Source organism: Oncorhynchus gorbuscha, unplaced genomic scaffold (genome assembly GCF_021184085.1).
Source record: "Oncorhynchus gorbuscha isolate QuinsamMale2020 ecotype Even-year unplaced genomic scaffold, OgorEven_v1.0 Un_scaffold_3377, whole genome shotgun sequence".
NCBI lineage: Eukaryota > Metazoa > Chordata > Actinopteri > Salmoniformes > Salmonidae > Oncorhynchus > Oncorhynchus gorbuscha.
Window position 1 is genome coordinate 10,001 of NW_025747631.1, and position 25,264 is coordinate 35,264.

The 25,264-nt window shown below is 48.5% G+C and overlaps 1 pseudogene; it reads left to right on the forward strand.

The window, feature by feature from the left end:
• The window catches only part of LOC124027612, a 24,745-nt pseudogene extending 1,692 nt beyond the window's left edge, over positions 1 to 23,053 (forward strand).
• The last annotated feature ends 2,211 nt before the right edge of the window (positions 23,054 to 25,264 follow it).

Below are 25,264 nucleotides of genomic sequence, written 5' to 3' on the forward strand. Positions count from 1 at the left end.
GCTCCTCTCCTCTCATCTCTCCACAAGCAGGCATTGATGAGCCTCTAGCCTTTAAGAAGAGGAAAGTGACCAAGCCGGGCTTCACCCACAGCCCCTGGAAGTGTGCGTACATCAGGCAGCATAGGATAGACACCAACTGGAGGAGAGGAGACCTCCGATCACCCAAGGTAGACATTTTCTCTTTGCTTCCCCATATTCTCAACATTTTATAGAATTAAGCAATAAGGCACCTCGGGGGTTTGTGGTATACGGCCAATTTACCACGGCTAAGGGCTGTTCTTATGCACAACGCAACGCGGAGTGCCTGGATACAGCCCTTAGCTGTAGTATATTGGCCATATACCACAAACCCTCAAGGTGCCTTATTGCTATTATAAACTGATTACCAATGTAAAAATGCATGTTTTGTCATACCCATGGTATGCAGTCTGATATATCACAGCTGTCGGCCAGTCAACATTTAGGGCTGAAATCACCCAGTTTATAATATAGATAATTTTATTTGCGTTCATCATTAGCCCACAGTATTTAACTCTGCTTCCGTTCTCAACTTTGGAGTTGGTGGTTTTGTATAAAACTTAGAATCTAAAGCCTTTCTTCGTTCCTTATTAGACGGGTTCATTATAGCTTAACACTCCCTTGAGACTCGTATGGATTTTATATAAAGCGGCTTTGAATTAGATCAGGCGTCCAAGTCGATAAGGCTTTTATGCTGGGTTTTATTAGAAGCCCTTGGTGGGTCAGTTCTCTAACTCTCCTAAAGAAGATTTTGGTAATGACAGTTCTTATGGATATTTTTGTTTTATGGTAGTTCTTCTCTAGAGCTCGACATGACCTCAATTCTACTTCTACATCAACCTGCTGTTTCTTGAGTGTTTCGGCCTCTCCTGTTTTCAGAGTTTAAATTGAGCTTGACTAGCAAGAGAGAGTGATCTTCCTAATATGCCTCGTATGGCTAATTTCAAAAGCCCTCGGGTCCTATTGTGACGAGAAGGAATGGCTGACGTAACCGTGGTTACGGCGCTTGCTCTTCACACTCCGTCTGTAACGCGCTCTGTCATTCGCCGAGTCGGCAGTTCTGAGTTTAAACACACAAGTCTTTTTTGAACGGGGTCTCTGTACACCTGCAAAGCGCCGTCGTGACATTTACCTCAAGTCTTTGATGTCTGGAGAAATGCAGCCTTGTCATTGTTCCTGTTGGGTTCTTGACATTTTATCTTATTCTCCCTCACGCCGTCCTCTCCTTCTCCGCCGTATCCATCTCTCTTCCCGTTCTCTCCTCTCCATCCCTCCCTCTCTCCCTCCCTCCCTGTCATCCATCTCTCTCTCCTTCCCTCCCTCTTCTCCTCCATCCCTCCAACCTCTCTAGGTGCTTAAGGGTCATGATGACCATGTCATCACCTGCCTCCAGTTCTGTGGTAACCGCATTGTCAGCGGCTCTGACGACAACTCGCTCAAGGTCTGGTCTGCTGTCACAGGAAAGGTAGGACTGTCAGTCATTCCTCGCTCCCCAACCCCCACATTGAAACTAGTCCAAACCTTTTTGACCACAGAATGTAGAAAATCGCCGTGGTCTCAGTTGTAGACTGGTATGGTGCTGGTATGTAGATTGGTATGGTGCTGGTATGTAGACTGGTATGGTGCTGGTATGTAGATTGGTATGGTGCTGGTATGTAGACTGGTATGGTGCTGGTATGTAGACTGGTATGGTGCTGGTATGTAGATTGGTATGGTTTGGTTCTGGAGATTATGAATAGGAGTTTAAAAAGTGATAGTGTCTCTAAGTCTCATGGGTTGTTCCATCCCACTGCATCAGTGTTATGTGGAATACAATACACATTGTAATGAGTTCCTGTTCTGAAGGAACACATTACAGCTGGTCTATTTCTCATTACCGTCTCATTAATCTGTAATGAAGCATGTTAGCAGGAAGTCAATCCACATGCTATGGCAGCTCTTTAAATGTCTTAGTGTGTCTTCACTCAATACCTCAGATTCATGATCAAGGGTTTGTATTGATTTTTGTATTTAAGGTTTACTCAAATGCAAAGGCTACAGTATACTGCATACTGGAGATCTTATACAAATGATACTGCTTGATGCTCCAGAATCTCCCTGAGACCCTGACCAGATTGCAATTGATTAGTGACATCATTCAACATTGGCACGTAACACCACCTGTCCTGCAATACTGCAGCATATTGTCTGGAATCCATTTTGTTCTCTCTTCCTCCTCCTGCATGTAGTTTTTGTCCCAAATGTCACCCTATTCTCTATGTGGTGCACTACTTTTGACCAGACACCTATGGGCCCTGGTCAAAAGTAGTGCACTACATAGGGGACAGGGTACCATTGGAGATTGAGCTTTAGCCATTGTGCGGACCTTGTGTTGCTGGTTTATAGGGTCTACTAAAATGGTGGCGTTGGTGTGGGCCTCGCTGAGAGAGGGAGAGCAAGAGGTAGGGAGGCTCAGGGAGTGTTGTAAATCACCTCTTCCCTGTTCTTCGCCGACTCCATTTTTACTGGAGCTCTTAATGACATTTCTCCTTTAGGACAAAGCTCTCTGGCTTTTTAAAGTGCAAGGAGAACGACTAAGGTTCTTAAACCAAATGTTTCAGACGTTCTATCCTTGCATGGACAATGACAAATACACTCTGAATGTGTCAGTGGTGCCCAGGTGCATGAAACACTGAAACACTGAAAGTGTCATGCCTTATAGCAGAAAAGCTTCCTCCCTTTTGATTGCATTGGGCACTCAGCCAAGCAGTGATTATACAGTCTGTCGGTCTCTCTCAGCATTGTGCTGATGTGAACAGATCAGTACCAAGGGCATCGGATAGTGAAGCCATGTGGATTGTCTCTCTTCCCACCACCACCATTAGGGTAATGTCCATCCGGATGACTTGTAACTCTCAGGTTAATGCTGCAGTGACTTGCTCACACCATGCTGTGAAGACAGAGGTCAGAACAGGGGTGTGCGTGATTAGTCATCGTAACCCAGCAGGCTGGCCCGAGGCCATTCTTTTCCCACGTCCCACGATGCGCCTGGGCTGGATCCACAAACACCGCCCCCACCCCTCCCTCCCTGCCGTGTGGTTGGTTGCCTTTTATGCCCCAACCAGCTGTTCCTGTGCCAGATTTGTTCATTTCATTATGACAGTCGAGGTCAGAGCTGTAGAAAGGTGAGCTGATCCTAAATCAGTTTGAAAGAATCTAGAGACCATCTTCGCTTGGGCCAGGTGAGTTAGTTTGCTCTTGTTTGTTGAAGTCAGGACTGAAGTAATTTCAGCTGATCCTAGATCAGTCATTAAAACTGCTGGTGGATATATCTCCATTGCAAGAAGAGGAAAAAACAGATTTCCTTTATTTGCGCTCCCTCGTGCTCTTTTGCCATCTCGCAATCTCTCTCGCTCTCTCTCTTGCTCTCTCTCGCTCGTTCTCTTTTGCTCTCTCGCGCTCGTTCTCTTTTGCTCTCTCGCGCTCGTTCTCTTTTGCTCTCTCGCGCTCGTTCTCTTTTGCTCTCTCGCGCTCGTTCTCTTTTGCTCTCTCGCGCTCGTTCTCTTTTGCTCTCGCGCTCGTTCTCTTTTGCGCTCTCGCGCTCGTTCTCTTTTGCGCTCTCTCGCTCGTTCTCTTTTGCTCTCTCGCGCTCGTTCTCTTTTGCTCTCTCGCGCTCGTTCTCTTTTGCTCTCTCGCGCTCGTTCTCTTTTGCTCTCTCGCGCTCGTTCTCTTTTGCTCTCTCGCGCTCGTTCTCTTTTGCTCTCTCGCGCTCGTTCTCTTTTTTGCTCTCTCGCTCGTTCTCTTTTGCTCTCTCGCGCTCGTTCTCTTTTGCTCTCTCGCTCGTTCTCTTTTGCTCTTTCGCTCGTTCTCTTTTGCTCTCTCGCTCGTTCTCTTTTGCTCTCTCGCTCGTTCTCTTTTGCTCTCTCGCTCGTTCTCTTTTGCTCTCTCGCTCGTTTCTCTTTTGCTCTCTCGCTCGTTCTCTTTTGCTTTCGAAGCGCTCGTTCTCTTTTGCTCTCTCGCTCGTTCTCTTTTGCTCTCTCGCTCGTTCTCTTTTGCTCTCTCGCGCTCGTTCTCTTTTGCTCTCTCGCGCTCGTTCTCTTTTGCTCTCTCGCTCGTTTCTTTTGCTCTCTCTCTCGCTCGTTCTTTTTGCTCTCTCGCTCGTTTCTTTTGCTCTCTCGCTTGTTCCTCGTTTTTTGCTCTCTCGCTCGTTCTTTTTTGCTCTCTCTTTTCGTTCTCTTTTGCTCTCTCGCTCGTTCTCTTTTGCTCTCTCGCGCTCGTTCTCTTTTGCTCTCTCGCGCTCGTTCTCTTTTGCTCTCTCGCGCTCGTTCTCTTTTGCTCTCTCGCGCTTAGTCTTTTGCTCTCTCGCGCTTAGTCTTTTGCTCTCTCGCGCTTCCTCTTTTGCTCTCTCGCGCTTCCTCTTTTGCTCTCTCGCGCTCGCTCTCTTTTGCTCTCTCGCGCTCGCTCTCTTTTGCTCTCTCGCGCTCGCTCTCTTTTGCTCTCTCGCGCTCGCTCTCTTTTGCTCTCTCGCGCTCGCTCTCTTTTGCTCTCTCGCGCTCGCTCTCTTTTGCTCTCTCGCTCGCTCTCTTTTTGCTCTCTCGCGCTCGCTCTCTTTTTGCTCTCTCGCTCGCTCTCTTTTTGCTCTCTCGCTCGCTCTCTTTTTGCTCTCTCGCGCTCGCTCTCTTTTGCTCTCTCGCGCTCGCTCTCTTTTGCTCTCTCGCGCTCGCTCTCTTTTGCTCTCTCGCGCTCGCTCTCTTTTGCTCTCTCGCGCTCGCTCTCTTTTGCTCTCTCGCGCTCGCTCTCTTTTTGCTCTCTTTTGCTCGCTCGCTCTCTTTTGCTCTCTCGCTCGCTCTCTTGCTCTCTCGCGCTCGCTCTCTTTTTGCTCTCTTTTGCTCGCTCTCTTTTGCTCTCTCGCGCTCGCTCTCTTTTTGCTCTCTCGCTCGCTCTCTTTTGCTCTCTCGCTCGCTCTCTTTTTGCTCTCTGCGCTCGCTCTCTTTTGCTCTCTCGCTCGCTCTCTTTTGCTCTCTCGCGCTCGCTCTCTTTTGCTCTCGCTCGCTCTCTTTTTGCTCTCTCGCGCTCGCTCTCTTTTTGCTCTCTCGCGCGCTCTCTTTTGCTCTCTCTCTCGCGCTCGCTCTCTTTTGCTCTCTGCAGTGCCCTTATATTCACCATCAATCATCTCTAGCCGTGACAAGCCAGGCTTGTTTTGACCTGACCCCTGGATGACCCCTGCCAGGGAATAATCCAGTGCTGCCACTGCATTCTTCTTCCTGATCCTGCTTCTGTTTCCACAGCAAATAGCCAAAATGTCTGCCTGGCTGCATGACAGGACTGTAGCTTCTCTCTTTTTCCTCTCTCTTTCCCTTTCTTTACAGATTGTCTGACCTTGGGTTGTGGGTGTTCTTATTTATTCTTGCGTGTGTGTGTGGGTACGTGTGTGTGTGTGTGGGTACGTGTGTGTGTGTGTGGGTACGTGTGGGTACGTGTGTGTGTACGTGTGGGTACGTGTGGGTACGTGTGTGGGTACGTGTGTGTGTGTGGGTACGTGTGTGTGTGTGGGTACGTGTGTGTGTGTGTGTGGGTACGTGTGTGTGTGTGTGTACGTGTGTGTGTGTGTGTGGGTACGTGTGTGTGTGTGGGTACGTGTGTGTGTGTGGGTACGTGTGTGTGGGTACGTGTGTGTGTGTGTGTGGGTACGTGTGTGTGTGGGTACGTGTGTGTGTGTGGGTGGGTGCGGGAGTACGGGTGTTGCGGAGCCTGTGTGTGTGTGTTGTGCCTGTGTGCGTGTGTGTTGTGCCTGTGTGTGTGTTGTGCCTGTGTGTGTGTGTTGTGCCTGTGTGTGTGTGTTGTGCCTGTGTGTGTGTGTTGTGCCTGTGTGTGTGTGTTGTGTGTGTGTGTGTGTGTGTGTGTGTGTGTGTGTGTGTGTGTGTGTGTGTGTGTGTGTGTACGTGTGTGTGTGTGTGTGTGTGTGTGTGGCGTGTGTGTGTGTGTGGGAGTACGTGTGTGTGTGGGAGTACGTGTGTGTGTGGGAGTACGTGTGTGTGTGGGAGTACATGTGTGTGTGGGAGTACGTTACATTTACATTTAAGTCATTTAGCAGACGCTCTTATCCAGAGCGACTTACAAATTGGTACATTCACCTTATGACATCCAGTGGAACAGTCACTTTACAATAGTGCATCTAAATCTTAAAGGGGGCGGGGGAATACTTATCCTATCCTAGGTATTCCTTAAAGAGGTGGGGTTTCAGGTGTCTCCGGAAGGTGGTGATTGACTCCTCTGTCCTGGCGTCGTGAGGGAGTTTGTTCCACCATTGGGGGGCCAGAGCAGCGAACAGTTTTGACTGGGCTGAGCGGGAGCTGTACTTCCTCAGTGGTAGGGAGGCGAGCAGGCCAGAGGTGGATGAACGCAGTGCCCTTGTTTGGGTGTAGGGCCTGATCAGAGCCTGGAGGTACTGAGGTGCCGTTCCCCTCACAGCTCCGTAGGCAAGCACCATGGTCTTGTAGCGGATGCGAGCTTCAACTGGAAGCCAGTGGAGAGAACGGAGGAGCGGGGTGACGTGAGAGAACTTGGGAAGGTTGAACACCAGACGGGCTGCGGCGTTCTGGATGAGTTGAAAGGGTTTAATGGCACAGGCAGGGAGCCCAGCCAACAGCGAGTTGCAGTAATCCAGACGGGAGATGACAAGTGCCTGGATTAGGACCTGCGCCGCTTCCTGTGTGAGGCAGGGTCGTACTCTGCGGATGTTGTAGAGCATGAACCTACAGGAACGGGCCACCGCCTTGATGTTGGTTGAGAACGACAGGGTGTTGTCCAGGATCACACCAAGGTTCTTAGCGCTCTGGGAGGAGGACACAATGGAGTTGTCAACCGTGATGGCGAGATCATGGAACGGGCAGTCCTTCCCCGGGAGGAAGAGCAGCTCCGTCTTGCCGAGGTTCAGCTTGAGGTGGTGATCCGTCATCCACACTGATATGTCTGCCAGACATGCAGAGATGCGATTCGCCACCTGGTCATCAGAAGGGGAAAGGAGAAGATTAGTTGTGTGTCGTCTGCATAGCAATGATAGGAGAGACCATGTGAGGTTATGACAGAGCCAAGTGACTTGGTGTATAGCGAGAATAGGAGAGGGCCTAGAACAGAGCCCTGGGGACACCAGTGGTGAGAGCGCGTGGTGAGGAGACAGATTCTCGCCACGCCACCTGGTAGGAGCGACCTGTCAGGTAGGACGCAATCCAAGCGTGCCGCGCCGGAGATGCCCAACTCGGAGAGGGTGGAGAGGAGGATCTGATGGTTCACAGTATCGAAGGCAGCCGATAGATCTAGAAGGATGAGAGCAGAGGAGAGAGAGTTAGTTTTAGCAGTGCGGAGCGCCTCCGTGATACAGAGGAGAGCAGTCTCAGTTGAATGACTAGTCTTGAAACCTGACTGATTTGGATCAAGAAGGTCATTCAGAGAGAGATAGCGGGAGAGCTGGCCAAGGACGGCACGTTCAAGAGTTTTGGAGTGAAAAGAAAGAAGGGATACTGGTCTGTAATTGTTGACATCGGAGGGATCGAGTGTAGGTTTTTTCAGAAGGGGTGCAACTCTCGCTCTCTTGAAGACGGAAGGGACGTAGCCAGCGGTCAGTGATGAGTTGATGAGCGAGGTGAGGTAAGGGAGAAGGTCTCCGGAAATGGTCTGGAGAAGAGGGGAGGGGATAGGGTCAAGCGGGCAGGTTGTTGGGCGGCCGGCCGTCACAAGACGCGAGATTTAATCTGGAGAGAGAGGGGAGAAAGAGGTCAGAGCACAGGGTAGGGCAGTGTGAGCAGAACCAGCGGTGTCGTTTGACTTAGCAAACGAGGATCGGATGTCGTCGACCTTGGTGGTGAGAGCGTGTGTGTGGGAGTAGGTGTGTGTGGGAGTAGGTGTGTGTGGGAGTAGGTGTGTGTGGGAGTAGGTGTGTGTGTGGGAGTAGGTGTGTGTGGGAGTAGGTGTGTGTGGGAGTAGGTGTGTGTGGGAGTAGGTGTGTGTGGGAGTAGGTGTGTGTGGGAGTAGGTGTGTGTGGGAGTAGGTGTGTGTGGGAGTAGGTGTGTGTGGGAGTAGGGTGTGTGTGGGAGTAGGTGTGTGTGGGAGTAGGTGTGTGTGGGAGTAGGTGTGTGTGGGAGTAGGTGTGTGTGGGAGTAGGTGTGTGTGGGAGTAGGTGTGTGTGGGAGTAGGTGTGTGTGGGAGTAGGTGTGTGTGGGAGTAGGTGTGTGTGGGAGGGAGTAGGTGTAGGTGTGTGTGGGAGTAGGTGTGTGTGGGGAGTAGGTAGGTGGGAGTAGGTGGGAGTAGGTGGGAGTAGGTGGGAGTAGGTGGGAGTAGGTGGGAGTAGGTGGGAGTAGGTGGGAGTAGGTGGGAGTACGTGGGAGTACGTGGGAGTACGTGGGAGTAGGTGGGAGTAGGTGGGAGTACGTGGGAGTAGGTGGGAGTGCGTGGGAGTACGTGTGCGTGGGAGTACGTGTGCGTGGGAGTACGTGTGCGTGTGTTATGCCTGTGTGTGTGTTATGCCTTTGTGTGGGAGTGTGTGTTATGCCTGTGTGTGGGAGTACGTGTGTTATGCCTGTGTGTGGGAGTACGTGTGTGTGTGCGCTCACTTGTGTGTTTCCTCTCCTTCTACATTGGCGTTCCACTCCAAGTCCCAGCTTAAGTGGCGTAAACCTTCAGCCTCACAGGAGCTCAGGGAAGCCTATTCCTGCCCAGCTTTCAGCAGCTAACATCCAGACTAAGGGCTTTATTCACCACTGGATCAATAGGAGATAGAGAGAAACCCACGCTTGAAAATTGACCTTGAAAGACATGCATTTCAGTTTTTCAAGTGATGCATCAATGCCAGGTGCTACTTTGAGGAGGTCTAAGTTTTCTCTCTTACGTTGTCGTTTTACTGGGATATTACAGAGAGACAATGTTGACTCCTTCTCTAGACTGTCCTCCATGTCTTTCTGAAGCATCTATCTCCAATTTATTTGTATTTTTTTAGTTCTGTTGTCCTTCAGCTGCGGCCCACAAGGTCTCAGTCCGGAATGTTTGGTTAGAGGACGCTTTTATTTTGATAAAGATGAGCTGGCACAGACAGGAATGTCACAACCCGAGTGCTTTGAATTCCTCTGTCCCAAAGAGGATGAATATGACTTAATTATCCCAGCCACTGGATTCAGTGATTAGACCAAGCTTGTGTCCAAAATGGCACCCTATTCCGTATATAGTGCACTGCTTTTGGAGAGTGTTCTTTCCTGACCGATAGAGAGGGGGTAGTCAAGTGAATGAAATATTCTGCTGAACATGTTCTAATGTAGTGAACAAACACAGGGCAAAGCTTACTGTTTAGAACAAATGTGATGGACCTCTATTCCTTTTATGGCATGTTCAGTCCCCCAGTTGCATTTCTCAAAGTAGCACCTGGCATTGATACATCACTTGGAACAAAATGAAACAAGGCACGTGTCTGGTGCTGCCGTGTCCTCCATAGATTTTCCCTGTTAGACATGGCTCGCATGTACAGCGTATCCCATCCAGCAACATTTACCATTTCATTTCCATCGTGCGTCACAGCAGACATTCTTCAGATCAGATAATGGATCTTCCGCTGGAATTTAGCCTTTCATGTCGCCAATGAAAGATTCCGTCATTATCTAAGACTAGGATTGTTATTCTTGTCCTTTAGATACCAGAGGGGTTTCTCTCTCACTCCGTCAGTACTATCATACAGTATGGGAGTGATTCAGGACACCCCACTGTGAGCAATCAAGACATGATTGCACCAGCAGATTACTCTACAAACGCTTCCTTGACTCATCTCCTTGAGAGACTGGCTTGCGTCCCGAATGGCACCCTATGCCCTTTATCGCGCACTACTTTTGACCAGGGCCCCCACCGTAGGGCACGATAAAGGGCATAGGGTGCCATTTGGGAAGCACAAACCTGGAATTCCGCATTGCTCTGCGGTTAAGTAAGATAACAGGACGCCATTGGAGTTCTGTTAAAAGTGTTTGCTTTGAGACTGAAGAAGAGGAGGCTAGAAACCACAATGCCGTGAAATGATGGTCCGGTCTTAGAGGAGAGCTGCTTCGGTTTGGCTTCATTGTTGACGCTCTTCTTTTTTCTTTTTTTTTTACATATTAGCATTTTGTTTACTGCAGCCCCAGACTTTAAATTGCCTGTTCGTTTTCCTCAGTCTGCCTGTCTTCAGTAGCCTCCTCGGTCTGCCTGTCTTCAGTAGCCTCCTCGGTCTGCCTGTCTTCAGTAGCCTCCTCGGTCTGTCTGTCTTCAGTAGCCTCCTCGGTCTGTCTGTCTTCAGTAGCCTCCTCGGTCTGTCTGTCTTCAGTAGCCTCCTCGGTCTGTCTGTCTTCAGTAGCCTCCTCGGTCTGTCTGTCTTCAGTAGCCTCCTCGGTCTGTCTTCAGTAGCCTCCTCGGTCTGTCTTCAGTAGCCTCCTCGGTCTGCCTGTCTTCAGTAGCCTAGCGATCGGATGTTGTCGTGGAATATGGTGCTGGCTGCTGAGTCCGTCTGAGGCCTGCACCTTTGTCTTTGCTGTCCATCGCTTTCAATGAGAGCTGTCAAGCTTCGATCTACACACAGTACACACACACTGTACACGCAGCCAGTGCTTCAAAGGCTGTCTGCCTGTGTGCTGGAGCAGTGAAAGTCCTTGTGCCCGTCAACAGACAACTCTGCTGCCTGTCACGCTGATCTGAAATGGCAGGCAAACAGCCTGGCAGGCAGATTCCCTCTATCACAGAGAGGAAAGACATCTTCTGTTATGCCAGATGCTACACACACTCTCTAGCTGTGTATTCCTGGGTCACCTTCACCTCAGATGATAACATGAGGAGCTCCAGACAACTTATTGAGTGTATGCCTCATAATGAGGCCATTGATCTCCTTGTATATGAGAACTACACCTATTGAACTGAAGCAACACATTCCATGTTTATTTGATTGAAATCTAAATGGATTGTTCTGATTGTGGTCATGTCTCATCTTTGTAGACTGTGTTTTGACATGTGTGTCGTTGTGAGAGACTGTTAGCCTATGTTATTATGTTCATACTAATCGGCGTATCCAGACCTGGCATGTCCCCACAAGATAGATGTGGAATCACAGCTGAGAGCGTGACTAACATGGATCAACGCCAGGTCTGTGTTGACCGTCAAACAGAAACTTCTGAGGCCGTATCATCAAGACCCAGGAATGCATGCGGAGGTCTTATCACGTAGAGTTTACACCCTTCTCCTGTGTGTCATGGGGCCATTTGCACAGTGCTGGGAAAACCCTTGTTCTCTCGGTTTATTCACTTTATCCCTCCCTCATTGTCCTTGAAAGGACATCTCTCTTTTTCATTCTCTCCCTCCCTCTACTGCTCCTTCTCTCTCCCTCCCTCTACTGCTCCTTCTCTCTCCCTCTCTCTACTGCTCCTTCTCTCTCCCTCCCTCTAATGCTCCTTCTCTCTCCCTCCCTCTACTGCTCCTTCTCTCTCCCTCTACTGCTCCTTCTCTCTCCCTCCCTCTACTGCTCCTTCTCTCTCCCTCCCTCTACTGCTCCTTCTCTCTCCCTCCCTCTACTGCTCCTTCTCTCTCCCTCCCTCTACTGCTCCTTCTCTCTCCCTCTCTCTGCTCCTTCTCTCTCCCTCCCTCTACTGCTCCTTCTCTTTCCCTCCTCTCTCTCTCTCTCCCTCTACTGCTCCTTCTCTCTCTCTCCCTCTACTGCTCCCCTACTGCTCCTTCTCTCTCCCTCCCTCTACTGCTCCTTCTCTCTCCCTCCCTCTACTGCTCCTTCTCTCTCTCTCCCTCTACTGCTCCTTCTCTCTCCCTCCCTCTACTGCTCCTTCTCTCTCCCTCCTCTACTGCGCTTCTCTCTCTCGCTCTCCCTCCCCTCTACTGCTCCTTCTCTCTCCCTCCCTCTACTGCTCCTTCTCTCTCCCTCCTCTCTCCTTCTCTCTCTCTCTCTCTCTCTCTCTCTCTCTCTCTCTCCTCTCTCTCTCTCTCTCGCTCTCTCTCCCTCCCTCTACTGCTCCTTCTCTCCTCCTCTCCTCCCTTCTCTCTCCTCCTCTACTGCTCCTTCTCTCTCCCTCCTCTACTGCTCCTTCTCTCTACCTCCTCTACTGCTCCCTCTCTCGCTCCCTCCCCTACTGCTCCCTTCTCTCTCTCCTCCCCTCTACTGCTCCTTCTCTGCTCCTTCTCTCCTCCTCTACTGCTCTCTCTCTCTCTCTCTCTCTCTCTCTCTCTCTCTCTCTCTCTCTCTCTCTCTCTCTCTCTCCCTCCCTCTACTGTCTTTTCTCTCTCTCTCTCTCTCTCTCTCCTCCCTCTACTGCTCCTTCTCTCTCCCTCCCTCTATGCTCTCTCTCCCTCCCTCTACTTCCTCTCTCTCTCTCTCTCTCTCTCCCTCTCTACTGCTCTCTCTCCCTCTACTCTCTCTCCTTCTCTCTCTCCCTCCCTCTCGCTCCTTCTCTCTCCCTCCCTCTACTGCTCCTTCTCTCCCTCCCTCTACTGCTCCTTCATCTCTCTCCCTCCCTCTACTGCTCCTTCTCTCTCCCTCCCTCTACTGCTCCTTCTCTCTCCTCCTTCTCTCTCTCTCTCCCTCTACTGCTCTTCTCTCTCTCTCCTCCCTCCCTCTACTGCTCCTTCTCCCTCTACTGCTCCTTCTCTCTCCCTCTCTACTCTCTCTCTCCCTCTCTCTCTTCTCTCCCTCTCTACCTCCCTCTCTCTCTCTCTCTCTCTCGCTCTCTCTCCCTCCCTCTCCCTCCTCTCTCTGCTCCCCTCCTCTCTCTCTCTCTCTCTCTCTCTCCCTCTGTACCTCTGAGTCATAATGAGATCTTGGGTAACCACCAGGTCTGTTCAAATGCAGGCGGCAGCCAGAAAAACACCTCTGTAAACATTCCTCTCCAGCATAAAGGTTCCTTACCCCGACCTCTGCTGGGCTGTGAGCCTGATAAACACAACAAGGTCTGCAGTCTGGCCTCGTCTTGAGTTTCCCGCTAACGTTGTCTTGCCTCGTTTATATGTGACCATCTTGTTATTTTGCACCGTGCAGCTTTCTCATAGCCTTGTAATAGACCCTGTTTGTCTGTCTGTCTCCCGGTGCTAGCGGGCTAGCCTTTACCTTCAGTTAGCATCAACTGTCTGTTGGCTTCCTCGCTTAGTCAGCTGACCTGGTTTTGTCGGTTTGTTTTGTGTTCTGAAGACTGCGTTCTGGGAAAGGTGACCATTATGAGAAGGAAACCACTGTCAGCAGTCGCAGTAGAAAAACAAAATGGTCTCCACAATCGAAAGATAACTGTGGGGAAGAGCAATACAGGGTACTTTTCCAACATTTTAATGCCAAGGATCAAAGGATTCAGGAAGGAAGTGTAATGCGAAAATAGAGCACTTGAGCAAACCCTTGGTCTTCAAACCAGCCCCTAACAGGCCCTCGAGGAAGAATGCCTAATCTTCCTCTGAGACGCAGAGAGATGCCTCTTCATATTTGTTCAACAAAGGCAGATAAATAGAGACCTAAGCCTCCACTTCCAGGGGTCCTTCTCTCCTTGACTCTGAAGTAGGCTGTAATCACCCGAGAGCAGGAGAGAAAGCTTCCACCTTCTTGGAACCCGAATGTCAGAACCCTGGGCTTGTTTTGCTTGGGAGTCCATCACCCTGGTAACAGACGTGCTGTGTGTGTTGAGTACTTTGACTCAGGACAGTGTTTTGATGTGATTCAGTCAAAAATATGTGTACATATAATATTGATCTCATTCAATGCATTCATGACCTCAACCTGGTACTATGTTGACAGCTGAACGAACAACATGCCAAGAAACTCCACTGTATTTGACCCACTATTTATTTGACCGTTAGATGGTGACCAACTCGCTCAGTCGTAGCAGAAGCTTTCATCTCATTATATCCTGCTTGGAACCATTACTAATTACCCCCCTCCTCTTCCCACAATATAACCGTTATGAAGCTGAGCAAATGGAGGCCCGACTGCAGTTAGATGGATAAAATAAATAGCGTGTGACATTGGCGAGAAAAGGTTACGTCCCAAAGTTAATGAAGCGTCCCTGTTTATCACAGGAGAGCAAGGGAGATGGATGGAGAGTGAGAGAGAGAGACTGCAGTTACACCCAACTCACTCACCTCAATAAAACCCCTGCCCCCGCCTTGCCTTGACGGTCGCTGGACGCTCACCACTTTATCAGCTTCAGTCAGGAGGTCACGTGTTTTACACCCTCCGCGTCACGTCCCGGCGCGGATCATAACGCCCCCGGAACAGACTGGTTCCTCCGGTTTACCATCCCAAAAAATCTAATTCAATTCGAGGGATAATTACGTTTAGGGGGATAATGTCTATGGAGGCCGTTACAAATTGAAAAGAATAGCTTGGAAAGATTTCTTTAATCACTGTACTGTAATCAATAGCTAATCTAGCTTTGCAAATTAGGAAGAATGGGTCTTCTTTTTTTTTTGCGAAGGCTTTGTCACCACCTGTACTCCAGACCTGGGTTCAAATACTATTTGAAATCTTTCAAATACTTAGTGGTTGCTCGAATCTGCCTGGCGTGTCAGATAGTCGGGTTTTGCATGTTTCCAGCTAATGTGTTGGCACCAGCAAAGCCCAATAAAGCCCACAGAAAGTATTTGAACCCCAGGACTGGCATCTTCTTGGAACAACAGAAGGAAATGGCTCCTCATTCAACTGTAGATGAGTATAAATCAATTCCCTTAGATGGAGGAAAGGTCAATATAATACATTTCATCCCTCCTGTGCTGCAGTTACATGTGGATTGACTTGACTAGAGGTTTTTAGGAAAGGTCAGAACAATTTAAATTCACTTTGTTATACCTTCTGAATGGGAACGTGATCTCAGCCTGATATCCCATCCTGTCTTTAACTGGACTTCCATCCAATCATCGGAAGGGTCAATCTCAAACTTGAGCGAAATGATTTCCTTTCATTTCTTGAAACTCGTTAATATGTCATAGTGTGGCGTGTGCATAATGAGGTGTGTTTTCTGTCTGTCATTGTGAAGCATCTAGACTGAGACATCTTCTCTCTCCGGTCTCTCTGCAGTGTCTGAGGACGTTGGTGGGCCACACGGGGGGCGTGTGGTCGTCCCAGATGAGGGACAACATCATCATCAGCGGCTCCACCGACCGGACGCTGAAGGTCTGGAACGCGGAGACGGGCGACTGTATCCACACCCTGTATGGGCATACCTCAACGGTGCGCTGTATGCACCTGCACGAGAAAACGTATGTACTGACGGACTGTTTACCCAACAGGTTGTGAGCTTTCAAATGGACCAGTAGTTGTCCGACACGAGTTGACAAACATACTCGATTCTATTCCTGGTATCAAAACAGCATGTATTACAAGTATACCGGGCAGTAAAATAACACATCAATGGAACTCTACAACATGTCAATGTGCCTCATGAAGTGTAGTTTGGGTCTCATCGGGACTGAATAGAACCAAAGTGGCCGTCTAAGTGATCCGCCACTCCTCTCTAGTGCTCTTCCTGCCTCGGGGCCGATGAGGTTTTGTGCAACATTTAGATTACTCACTCAGAGGAAGTGAAGGGCCTCTGGCGGCTGCAGGGCTTGACAGTGGAAGAACGGTGATTTCCATCTTTGTCAGTGCTGGATGCCGGAAGCCGTTTTGTAACTTATGGTGTACGCCTCCCAATTCTTTATGAACCTGTTTTTCCACTTTCTGTGCCGGAGGGGTTGCAGGTTTAGGAGGGGTGGGTATTGTGTCCTGGGGTTTTGTGTACGTTCATGTACCAGCATGACGATGGCCTTGAGAAGGAGAATGAGAATTTATGTATTTCCTGTTTTGCTTTCATCAACTGTCATCATGGGAATGAGGGCTAGAGGTCAACCTATTGAATTTACTGCCAGTAAATCACGACCATGAAGGATACGTGTCTGCGAGGCCCTGGCAAAAACACCATTTTGTTTGTCAAGATTCCCATCAAAACTGTTACACAAACTTTGGTAATCATAAAATAAATTGCCTTGATCCAAATGAATCCAATCTAATCAGTGGATTTGAGCCAAAAACACTCCGCCTGTAACTCTCAGACATTCAGCCTGCTTTAGATTTGATAAAGTCCTGCAAGAATAGACTAGTGTTTTGAATGTGTCATCAATCCGTCTCCTCTTTCTTCTCCCAGGGTGGTGAGTGGTTCGCGACGCCACGCTGCGCGTGTGGAACGTGGAGACGGGCCAGTGTTTACACGTCCTCATGGGCCACGTGGCGGCGGTGCGCTGCGTCCAGTACGACGGCCGCAGGGTGGTCAGCGGGGCCTACGACTTCATGGTCAAGGTCTGGGACCCCGAGACTGAGACCTGCCTCCACACGCTGCAAGGCCACACCAACAGAGTCTACTCACTACAGGTCTGTGTACACGCGCTGTCTCGTATTTATTTACATTCGAGTCATCTAGCAGACGCTCTTATCCAGAGCCACTTATAGGAGCAATTAGGGTTAAGTGCCTTGCTCAAGGGCCACATCGGCATAGGTTTCACCTAGTCGACTCGGGGATTTGAACCAGCAACCTTTCGGTTACTGGCCCAACGCTCTTAACCGCTAGGCTACCTGCCGCAAACGCTCACTAACACTCACACACACCACAGAGTCCATCATTATATTATATTATCATGCGATTAATGTCTGAAGATTTGTATAGTGACTTAGTCTATTGGATTTTAATCTGCAGTCCTCGAAGTGAACCGTGTATTTAAACTGTGCATTTAAACAGTGAAAAATCAAGCCCTTCTCATCAAAGAGCACCCTGCCCCAACGACATTCCTTTTATGTCCTACTATTTGGCAGCCCTCTAGGAATAAAACACGAAAGGAATCCATTTAACACGCCGCCATAGAAGTCCTCTACTCAAATCAAATCCCTTCATATATCCACTGTACAGTTTGGTGTAAATTATAATCATCTCTTTTGAAAGTGTACAACAGGGTCCCATCTGGTTCATACAGTGCCTAACGCGTCCATAAAACAAGAACGATAGAGCTCGGAGGACTTAGAGAACGCAGAGCCCTTTAAAACAGTGTTTCCAGTTGGTGCTTTGAACCGCCATTCCACAATATGATAAGGTGGTTGCCATGTGAACCACACTGGTTGGGAAAGAGCCGCAAAAAAATAGTCCCTCTGTCTGTTGTATCCAAGGCAGCAGAGCAGCAGTACGATGGGTTTTTCTCAACTCCTTCTCTTTCTACGTTGCAGTAACATTATATAAACAGAACATTGGTGTGAGTCTGGTTCACACACACACACACACACACACACACACACACACACACACACACACACACACACACACACACACAGCAGTAGTAGTGTTAAAAGGTTAATGGATTCCTCTGCCTCGTGTCCTCGACGATGTCCTCTCCCTTTATGTCTCTCTCGCTCTCTGTGTGATGACGGAGCAGTTTAGAGCCACAACTATCACCTTCAGAGAGAGAGGCTGCATCCCAAATGGCTCCCTTCTCCCTTCATAGTGCACTGCTTTAGACCAGGCTCAAAGGTAGTTCATCTGAATAGGAGAGAGAGGTTTACTGTTCAGATGGACAGATGCCCTCCACTCTATACACTATATGTGACACTGACTTTGAAAAAGCTGTACAAATCCATACTATTAATTAGATCGAATCAATTAATGTGATATTATATGAATGCTAATTAATTGAATATTATCTAGAAAAGCCTTATTTGACTCCGATTCGATGGATTCACCAGACACATCCGATCTGAATTCCAATGTGGAATTCATTATTTTCCACTACATTTTGTCATATAGAACTGGATCCTCCTCTTTCCTCCGTCGTTTGCTCTTTGGGTTCTGTCCCAGGGTCCTGTAAAGTCTCTCTGATAACTGCTGATGGGAAAAGGGCTTCATGAATACATTCTATTGATTGATTCCATGCTAGAATAGAAATGACTGGAATATGTTGGTGTCAAACGGAATGAATCTCAATAACTGGATCATCCTTCCACCCTCCAGTTTGATGGGATCCACGTGGTGAGCGGTAGCCTGGACACGTCTATCCGGGTGTGGGATGTGGAGACGGTAACTGCATCCACACTCTGACAGGTCACCAGTCCCTCACCAGCGGCATGGAGCTCAAAGACAACATCCTGGTCTCGGGCAACGCCGACTCCACCGTCAAGATCTGGGACATCAAGACGGGACAGTGCCTGCAGACGTTGCAAGGTGAGTCTGTCGCCAGGTCGTCAACGCCTCGTTGGAATTCATTAAGAACCGCTTTGCAATGGAAAACGGGGTGTTTCTCATTGGACAAGTTCAGGTAGTCCCTCCCTGTTTCAGCCCGTTTTCTTCTGTTTGGTGGTTTGTAAATACAACCATGTTTGATTGATTGGTTGATTTGATATGACTTATATAGTGCGTTCTTGACTCTCAAAATGCTTTACATTGTATGAGGGGGAAACTGCCTTCAAACTCCCATCTACCACAGGCAACTCTACAACCTCTTTTTATCTGTAAGTGGTAAAATGTCTGGAATTGGCCAATTTTGGACCCGAGCAAAAGGCTGTTGCTCCGAGATATTCACTCAATGATGTGCTTGGCTGTGCATGGCCAAACAGAGCCAACACATTGTGTTCCAGCCGGCCAGCCACTCTCCAGATAGGGGTCATTTCCCTGGCTCAGGATGTTAGTGTAACAGTTCTCTCAGCCATTAGCACTAAGTACCTTTACCTTGAATGGGGAGAAATGGAGAAACCCTTACTGTGGAGCTGCACTGTTTTCTGCCAGTGCTAATTTCCCCCCAAATGGCCTTATTAGTGAACTACAATCCCAACGATTCCCATGGAACTACAACTCACACGTGTCCCCTCCCCTTGGAACAAAGGGAATAGATATCGCCCTGTTTTAGAATGAGAGAGAAGAGGAGGATATGAGAGGAGGCGTGAAAGAGGGGGTGATGGCCCTGCATGAGGATGAGAGAGAAGAGGGAGGATATGAGAGGAGGGGTGATGGCCCTGCCATGAGAGGGGTGATGGCCCTGCATGAGGATGAGAGAGAAGAGGGGAGGATATGAGAGGAGGGGTGAAAGAAGGGGGTGATGGCCCTGCATGAGGATGAGAGAGAAGAGGGGGAGGATATGAGAGGAGGGGTGAAAGAGGGGTGATGGCCCATGAGGATGAGAGAGAAGAGGGGGAGGATATGTGATGGCCCTGCATGAGGATGAGAGAGAGAGAGGGGAGGATATGAGAGGAGGGGTGAAAGAGGGGGTGATGGCCCTGCATGAGGATGAGAGAGAAGAGGGAGGATATGAGAGGAGGGGTGATGGCCCTGCATGAGGATGATGAGAGGAGGGGTGATGGCCCTGCATGAGGATGAGAGAGAAGAGGGAGGATATGAGAGGAGGGGTGAAAGAAGGGGTGATGGCCCTGCATGAGGATGAGAGAGAAGAGGGAGGATATGAGAGGAGATGGCCCTGCATGAGGATGAGAGAGAAGAGGGAGGATATGAGAGGAGGGGTGATGGCCCTGCATGAGGATGAGAGAGAGAGAGGGGAGTGAAAGAAGGGGTGATGGCCCTGAGAGGATGAGGGTGAGGGAGGATATGAGAGGAGGGGTGATGGCCCTGCATGAGGATGAGAGAGAAGAGGAGGATATGAGAGAGGGGTGAAAGAGGGGTGATGGCCCTGCATGAGGATGAGAGAGAAGGGGAGGATATGAGAGGAGGGGTGATGGCCCTGCATGAGGATGAGAGAGAAGAGGGGAGGATATGAGAGGAGGGGTGAAAGAGGGGGTGATGGCCCTGCATGAGGATGAGAGAGAAGAGGGGAGGATATAAGAGGAGGGGTGATGGCCCTGCATGAGGATGAGAGAGAAGAGGGGAGATATGAGAGGAGGGGTGATGGCCCTGCATGAGGATGAGAGAGAAGAGGGGAGGATATGAGAGGAGGGGTGAAAGAAGGGGTGATGGCCCTGCATGAGGATGAGAGAGAGAAGGGGAGGATATGAGAGGAGGGGTGAAAGAGGGGTGATGGCCCCATGAGGATGAGAGAGAAGAGGGAGATTATGAGAGGAGGGGTGAAAGAAGGGGTGATGGCCCTGCATGAGGATGAGAGAGAAGGCAAGAAGGGCATTCTATGCTATCAAAAGGAACCTATAATTCCACATACCAATTAGGATCTAGCTTAAAAAAAATACTTGAATCAGTTATAGAACCCATTGCCCTTTATAGTTGTAATGTCTGGGTTCCGCTCACCAACCAAGAATTCACCAAATGGGACAAACACCAAATTGAGACTGCATGCAGAATTCTACAAAATCGATCCTCAGTGTACCACGTAAAACACCAAATAATGCATGCAGAGCAGAATTAGGCCGATACCCGCTAATTATCAAAATCCCTAGAAGGAAGCGATTCACAAACCTTACATAACAAAGCCATCACCTACAGAGAGATGAACCTGGAGAAGAGCCCCTAAGAAAGCTGGTCCTGGGGCTCTGCTCACAAACACACCCCACAGAGCCCCAGGACAGCACAATTACACCCAACCAAATCATGAAAAAACAAAAAGATAATTACTTGGCAAATTGGAAAGAATTTACAAAAAAACAGCGAGGACTATAATGGTATTTGGCCATAATCAGAGACTACACAGTGGCAGAATACCTGACCACTGTGACTGACCCAAAATGTAAAGAAATATTTGATTATGTACAGACTCACTGAGCATAGCCTTGCTATTGAGAAAGGCCACTGAAGGCAGAACTGGCCACAAAATGAGGTGGAAACTGAGCTGCACTTCCTAACCTCCTCCCTCAGATTACACAGACCCACAAAGAATTTGAAAACAAACCCAATTTTGATAAACTCCCATATCTACTGGGTGAAATAGCACAGTGTGCCATCACAACAGCAAGATTTGTGACCTGTTGCCACTTGAAAAGGCCAACCAGTGAAGAACTAATACAACATATATTTATTTTCCCTTTTGTTGTTGAACTATTTGCACATCATTACAACACTGTATATAGACATAATGACGTTTGAAATGTCTTTATTCTTTTGGAACATTTGTGTGTTCATTTTTGTTATCGGTTTCACTTGCTTTGGCAATGTAACATATGTTTCCCATGCCAATAAAGCCCTACATTGAAATGGAATTGAATTGAGAGGAGGATGAGGAGGAGGGATGAAGAAAGGTGGATGGGGTCTTGTCGACGAGCGTGGCCCAGGTCCTGTCTTGTCGGCGAGCGTGGCCCAGGTCCTGTCTTGTCGGCGAGCGTGGCCCAGGTCCTGTCTTGTCGGCGAGCGTGGCCCATGAGGGGCATGACAACGGGGGGCGTGACTATCGGCCAAGAGGGCATGGAGGGGATGCGGTGCAGGGATTATGTAGGTCATGTAATTGGGTCAATGGGCAATTTCTGCCATTCATTCATTAGGCTTTTGTCTTATCTAAACACCCTAACAGGCAACTCACTGGCAGACACAGATGAGGTACTTAAGCTGAGAGGATAGGTAACGATGTAGACAGCTGCTTTGTTGTGGAAATGAAATGGGTGGGAGGGGGAGGGTGAAAGAGAGTGATATGTGGGGTGGTTGGCTGGGTACGTTGTCAAATCTTTGTGAGAAAGGCACAGTGCAAAATGTCTAGCCCTTTGAAAACACTAGACAGACGAAGGGGAGAGGATGAGGGTTTACACTGCTTTCTGCTACTGGGAGCTCTGTTCAAATGAGATCTGTTGGTAGGCTAATGAACACAATTCCTAGTGTACTTCAGGACAACGAATGATTTTGCATTCATAATGAACACATTTCATTGTGGACTGTAGTTCATCATATTACAGATTTCATCCCGATTAGTCCTCACTGTTTAGAGTTTTGTGGAATAACTGCTAGAAGATATTTTAATGTTGCCAGCCACATCTCTGAAACTGTGACTCTGTGTTTGTTTTAGTGTAAACTAGAGCAAATGTGGGGGATTTATCATCTGCATTTCTTTAGGAATATTAGTCATTCACACAGAGACACACAGGGCATCTCGTCGAAAGAGGAGGCAACAGTCACAGACACCACATTCTACACACCAAATGGGTGTTCCTGCCAGCTGCCACACACACCACACACACCGCTGTAGTGCCAACAGGCTGCAGTCAGCAGAGCTAGTCAGCAGCTGTAGATGGTGACAGCTCTATGCCCTGGGCTCCTCTCCTCTACTAGCCCATGATTTTCCATGGCAGACGGGGACAAGACAGGGTGCCTCGTTCCCCTGCCTTAACACTCTCCAGAAATAAACAGTGTAGTGTTTACCATCTCTAGCAGGTTTACCAGGTCTTCCACCAATGACCTCGCAACCAATGATCTCTTTCTATCGCACCTTTTCTCTTTGTTGGTTTCCTTTTTTCCCCTCCCTCGTTGAGTCCATCTAACTCTCTGCTCTCTCTACGTTCTTGAAGAGTTATTGCGGGATTTTGGCAACGGGCCCTTAAAATCTACTTTCACGGGAGTCGGGTGAACTCACTGATTTTTTTTTATGTTTCTGTGTCCAGTATGAAGGAAGTTAGAGGTAGTTTGGCGACCCAATGCTAACTAGCGTTAGCGCAATTGATGGAAGTCGCATCAACTTCAAGTAATTGCGCTAATGCTAGTTACCATTTTTGTGTCTCTAAAGTTGCTATCTGAGTTCATCTGACTCTGGGGAAGTAGACGTTAAAGGGACACTACAGCGAAAAGGAGAAACTAGCTATTTATCTCCTTCACACATTCTCTCACTCTTCTCTCTCTGCCCCTCTCCACCACCAGGTCCCCACAAGCACCAGAGCGCCGTGACGTGCCTGCAGTTCAACAAGAACTTTGTCATCACCAGCTCGGACGACGGCACGGTGAAGCTGTGGGACCTGAAGACGGGCGAGTTCATCCGTAACCTGGTGACGCTGGAGAGCGGCGGCAGCGGTGGGGTGGTGTGGCGTATCCGCGCCTCCAACACCAAGCTGGTGTGTGCCGTGGGAAGCCGCAACGGCACAGAGGAGACAAAACTACTGGTGCTAGACTTTGACGTGGACATGAAGTGAGAGGAGAGGGGGGAAATGGTCGAGACGGGGACAAGTGAGGGAGGGGAGGAGGGTTAAAGGGAGACGAGGATGAGATGGCTCAACATCGAGGGTGAACGTGCCCTAAACACTTCACTCCCGCACTCAGAAACAGCCCCACCCTACCCTCAATGCTACACCGCCCCCTCCTTACCTCTCCCCTCCCCTGTCGGTGGCAGTGTTCTGACAAGGCCACAGTCGCCAACCTCACCGGCCGGCACCCGCGCTTGTTACCCCTCCCACCTTAAGGGGGTGGAGTCCGAATCAGAAGGGGTGGGGTGGAAATGGGTGTGGCTTGAAACAGGGGTGTGGCTCGCCCGCACCTCTGCGGTAGGCTGGGAGGAAGAGGAAGAAGAGGGGTAGGAACAGACTCGTCCAATAAAGGAGGAAGAGAAGAAAGACAGGAACTCTTGAAGAAGTAACTCTGCGGCTTTAGAGGCAGCTTCTTCGCAAAACAGAGACTTGTTCACTCAAGCCTGACGAAGCATTTGTTCAGATGTATAAAGATATATAATTTTTATCCCCACATAAAGCGCCAACTGACTATTTAATAGAAGAACAACACTGTATACAGTACACAAGGCAAAGACACAGGGATACATCAAATTCTCATCTGAGGAAATTAAGTGAATTGGAAAAGGGTTTTATTAGAACACACAGACACACAATATTAGCTAAGTAAGGAGGTTCTTGTCGTCGGGGAGAGAATAAGAAACGACATGCCAAGAATCTGATTGGTCCCCAAACCAGGTATAAGCCTATAACATCAGACCCTATATCCTGTTCTCTGTTTGTTCCAGTCGTATTGTTCTTTTAGTTCCGGGGGTTTGATTTCTTCAAAAACACACAGGAGCACACGTACAACTGTGAATTTGCGTTCCTTTTGTAGCCATGTTCTTTCAATCAGTTCAAAGACGAGGATTTTTGTTTGTTTGTTTTTTGGTTGCCTGTTGTTGCCAACAGCAACAAGTCCCAGTATTAACCTGTTCCACTCACTACTTTGCTTTTGTTAACTCACCACGTTTTATTGTCTGTTTGGGTTGTTCTTTACATTCTTCTTTTCTTCTTCATAGCTGAAGTCTGTTAAGTCTCCAGATTTAGACGCGATGCTGTCCTGTGTTTTTCAACGAGTCTGGCTGGGTTGGTTCCTCAATGCTGGTTCTTACGTAGGGGGGAAGGGAGGTTGGGGTTCTCTTCTCGGAGCGCTTCGTGTGGAATAGCGTCCTCCCTCCCTCCCAGTACTGTTTTCCCAGTGGGTAAACTGTATTTATGCTGCTAGATAAAACTGAAATAAAGATGGAACTTTTATCAAGCATGTGACGTTTTAGTCCCAGACTAAATTCCAAAATGGACTCTTCTAATGTTTTAAACAGACGACACACAAGAGAGAGAGAGAGAGAGAGAGAGAAACATGACAATAACAACCGTGGTTTTGTTGTTTTGTTTCTGCCACTGAAACTTGAGCCAAAACATGCCTCAGCGAGGCTGAGAGGAGAGAGTGTTGGACAAAGACAGGTTTGCCTGTGTAGAGGAAACGTGTGTGTGTGTGTGTGTGTGTGTGTGTGTGTGTGTGTGTGTGTGTGTGTGTGTGTGTGTGTGTGTGTGTGTGTGTGTGTGTGTGTGTGTGTGTGTGTGTGTGTGTGTGTGTGTGTGTGTGTGTGTGTGTAAATTGTTAACACACATTCCTTCGGACAAAGCGCTTTCAGCCTGTTCTGTGGGGAACTGTCTAGATGCTGTGTGGACTGGCAGAGAGAAAAAGAAAATAGCAGATTTTTTTTTTAATGAGTGAATGAAAGAAAGAACTGTCCATCCATATGGGATTTGTTTCCATTCAAATGTTTGAAGCAACGGGTACAACTACAGTAGAAGGCAGGACAGTCTTAGTGTTATGAATATGACATATTACACGTTACAGTCAAACTGTTAAGCGCTAGAAGAAGCTCAAGGTAGCAGTTAGCAGTCTAATGGTTTGTGAATGGAAAAAGTACCTTACAGGCAACCTGGCTTCAAGTGAACAGAACAGAACATTGTAGCCAAAACGATTAGTTAAACTCAATCTCCCAAGAAAGGAGTCACACACAACTCAAGCAGAACTGTGAAAGTGGTTTGACACTGTATATTAAAAAAAAAAAAAAAAAAACAATCTTGTTCTTTCTCCTCTCTCGTTTTATTTTTGAATCTGTTTTAATTTAT